This window comes from Muntiacus reevesi, chromosome 5 (genome assembly GCF_963930625.1).
Source record: "Muntiacus reevesi chromosome 5, mMunRee1.1, whole genome shotgun sequence".
NCBI lineage: Eukaryota > Metazoa > Chordata > Mammalia > Artiodactyla > Cervidae > Muntiacus > Muntiacus reevesi.
The window spans coordinates 26,517,001-26,521,260 of record NC_089253.1 but is presented as its reverse complement, the minus strand read 5'-3'; positions in this window follow the sequence as shown (position 1 = coordinate 26,521,260).

Genomic DNA, 4,260 nt, shown 5'->3' with positions numbered 1-4,260 from the left:
AGGTCTCTCACATTGCAGGTGGATTCTTTGCCAGCTGAACCATAAGGGAAGCCCCCAGTTATACTGGTCAGTTCACTTCAGTTCAATTGCTCAGTCATGTCTGACTCTTTGTGACCCCATGGACTGCAGCACCCCAGGCCTCCCTGTCCATCACAAACTCCTGGAGTTTACTCAAACTCATGTCCATTAAATCGGTGGTGACATCCAACTGTCTCATCCTCTTCATCCCCTTCTCCTCCTGCCTTCAATCTTTCCCAGCATCAGGGTCTTTTCAAATAGTTATCTGGAGGTCTCCTTTTTTGCTGTTAAGCTTCTCTTCTTGCTATCCTGAGCCTTTTTTCTCATGTCTCCCCTCCTCTTTTAAAATTCTACCTTCATTCTGATCTTCTCCACATTTGTTAGAAGTATTTCATAAGGAAATGAATAACAGGGCACTAAGAGAAACCTAAGTGGATTGGCAAATGGATAAACTTTATTAAATGATATTGTGACATTTATATTGGTGTCTTCAAGGTATTTTGGGCTCCCCTGATTGCTCAGTTGGTAAAGAATCCACCTGCACTGTAGGAGACCCCATTGGATTCCTGGGTCAGGAAGATCCACTTGGAGAATGGGTAGGCTACCCACTCCAGTATTCTTGGGCTCCCGTTGTGGCTCAGCTGGTAAAGAATCTGCCAGCAATGAAGGAGATTTGGATTCGATCCCTGGGTTGGGAAGATCCCCTGGAGAAGGGAAAGGCTACCCACTCCAGTATCCTGTCCTAGAGAACTCCATGGAATACAGTCCCTGGGGTTGCAAATGGGACATGACTGAGCAACTTTCACTTTCACTTTCCAAGGTATTTTTACTTACATTCAATTTATTGGTAAATTGTAGATCACTAGATTAATATCTCCAAATAAGTGAAGAGTTACTGCATATATATTTTGCTTTTCTCATTCTACTGGACTCCATCAAAGCACAATCTAATAATAGGCTTTGTTTATGTGACAGATCAGCAACTTGAGTCTCAACATCAACAGGAATATCTCGACAGGAAAAGAAATCTTTTTTGGTTCTGACATCTGGACAACCCTTCCTACTGGTAATGATTTTAGTATTATTTGGGATTAAAAAAGGAATTTTAGTCAGTTTATGTCTGAGTCTCTTAAAAAACTGTGCTACTCAACCCAAAATGAATGTTGGTCTGAATAACAAAAACCTCCACTTTAGTCTTAATTCTGTTCAGACAAATTCAGAGCATCTACCTGGAGATGCTTGAATTTCATGGTCTTTGCTAATCTGGTTACGTTGAGCTTTATCCTGGCAACTTTGATTCTCTTAAGTTTTATCTAATTTTTTCAATTCAGAAACATTTTTTTCCCTCATATGTTCTTTATTTTTCTTTTCCATTGTTGTTTACTACAGGATATTAAATATAGTTCCCTGTGCTATACAGTACAGCATAGTTGTTTATTTTATGTTTAATAGTGTTTGTCTACTAATCCCAAACTCCTAATTTATCCCTCCCCTACCTCCACTCCCCTTTGGAAACCTCAAGTTTGTTTTCTATGTCTGTGAGTGTGTTCATTTGTGTCATACTTTAGAGTCCACATAAAACAAATTTGAAAAGGTGTTTATTCTCATGTGCTGTTAAAGATAAAGACCCTGTGTAATTAAGCCTTTTAATTAACACATATATTGAGCACCCTCAGCATGTTGTGGAAGGTAGAGAGAGAAAATAAATTGAAGCAAAATTTCATAAATTTTTGTTCGTGATGAAACAAAATTTGTTTTTATTATTCATGCAAAATAAAAGAAAATTCTGTATCACTCTATGTACAGAATTTTTTCTCCATTGATTTTATTTTCATTCAATGAAAAATTGTTAAGCTTGATTCCTTTAGGTAATAAAGAATGCATGCACTGAAAGCAGGACTCTTTTCCCCCTGATTCCTCTTTAGGAGAAACTAAGTCAGTGAAGGAGAAATCCCCAGTTCTGATATAACAGCTTGGAGAGAGAAAGAGCAGTGCAAGTTTGGCCTCTGATTACGGATAGCAGGTAAGAGCCAGGAATGAAACACTGATTTGTTGATGGCTCAGGAAATATACCTGAAAGCTAATCTTACTTCTTTGGTGTTTCTTGAACAAAAAGTTTTTAAAATATGGCCTAAGAACAGCCTTTGGCACCATATTTCTGTTAACCACATCTGCTGACAGAGGATGAAAAGTTTCCTGGCTTAACTGAAGTCTTCCACCCAGAGAACAATAGAGAGATAAGTGGGAGCCTGAATTGATTAAAGCCATTGATTGAATTTCTTTTTGCATAATATACAATCTCTTTAATAAGTTTGTTATATTTCTAAATTACATGTTTTAAAGAATAATATGATGACTCATATAGATGGATTGAGAAATCAAAAAAATAATGACTTTTATTTCATTAGAACTAGATTAGAAGCCATGTTTCAACAAAATTTGAAGGTTCTATTCATATATGTCAGAGAAAGGGATGAGCAATATTCCTTTAAGGATATTAAAGGAAAACTAATTAGGTCTTGAAAGTTTGTACTTTTTTTTTCAAAGTGAAGTACTTATTGGCTTAAGCCTAGGAGTAAAATGAAAAAGCTATGACTTATAGGGAGGTATTTGAGTGTTGGGTGGAACCAAGGCTCTAGGCTATAGTTCTAATCTTTTTGTAGCTCCCATCTCATGGCTGTGGGTATCTTTTTAGGGTCTATAACATTCATGTATTTCAAGAGTCCTTCTAGCAATACTATGGAGCAGGAAAAAGTGTCCTTCGTGTTCTATACCACCATGATCATGATCCCCATACTGAGCCTCTTGATCTACAACTTAAGGAACTAGGCTGTGAAGAATGCACTGAGGAAGGTGCTTGGGGGAAAGTAGTCACCCCACCAGAGATTTCCACAGAGAGGAAGATGAAGTAAACCAGATGAAAAGTTGTCATGAGCTCTGTGTTATTTCTTTCTCTCCTTTAGATACAAAATTTACTGTTACTTATGAAATATATATTTGTGCTTAGGAATGTTTGAGGCATTTTGGTCATTTTTTATCAAACAATAAGATTTTCTAATAGCCGATATAATCTTTGGAAATTTTATTTGTATTCTAGGAATAGGATTTAGCAGAAGAGGGAGGGCAATTGAACAACAAAAGCAAAAAAATATGTTGGAGATACTAATTTTGAAAGTGCTTGATAAATAAGGAGTGGGTTTAGTGTTGTATTTGAAAAGAGATAATGTTAACTGATTCAACATCTTGAAGGGCAGGAATAGAGATATCTTTAAACTTCCAAGGGAAGTGTTTTTTTTTTTTTTTTCTTGGCCAAAAGTCATTATATTGAAATATTGAGAATATGGATATCATGACAGAGCTGTGGGGGTTACAGTACTTATAATAAAGTACCACACAAAGGTGGATTGTGGTGTGCATGTGGGGAGGGGAGAACATGTTTAGGGTGAAGAGGTGAGGGTAAGAGATGTCAAAGTCAGTCTAGTCTTATCATATTCAGTTAAGACCAATTATAACTAATCTAAAATCTCAGGTTGCCTTTCTTTGGAGGCTATCACTTAAGCCATAACTAATCCATTAAAAGTCTAGTACAGTGTGGTTCCGACTTGGGGTGTTGAACTTACTTTATTTTGTATTAGAATAATCAGTTTAATGAGGGTAATGCTGTTTCTTTTCTCCTGGAATTGTGTGTATATAGCTTTTTCCTACACTCTATATGAATCATAGTTTTATTTTTATTTTTTTGTCACCTTGTGACTTTGCCTGTGTCCACCATTTCCCTCTGGTGCAGGAATCCAGCCTTCTTGGAGATCAGAAACACAGCCTCCTTGGTGGTTCCTTGTCTGGCCACATTATTTGGGCATCAGTACATAATTTCCAGCTTATTCTACTCTTAAGTATGAGGGTTTTAGGGGTATATGCATGAAGTGGCTGGGGGTCAGGCTAAATGATTTTTTTGTCTTTGTTCAATGACTTGAATAAGAATATTGAAAAACTTTTAATTGGGTTTGCCACGGGTATGAAGTTGTGATAACAACTAATTCCATGAATGAAACAATGATTCTCAAAGACCTCCAGAGGCTGGAATGGTGAGCACAATTAATGAGATTAAAATGTACATGGATAATATAATATTTATAACATCTACCAAAATGATGAGAGGAAAAGACTGGTTAACGGTAGAGAATCAATAAATTAAGAGTACAACTTCTTTAAAGTTAGTGTTACCTTGGCTGCAATAGCTGC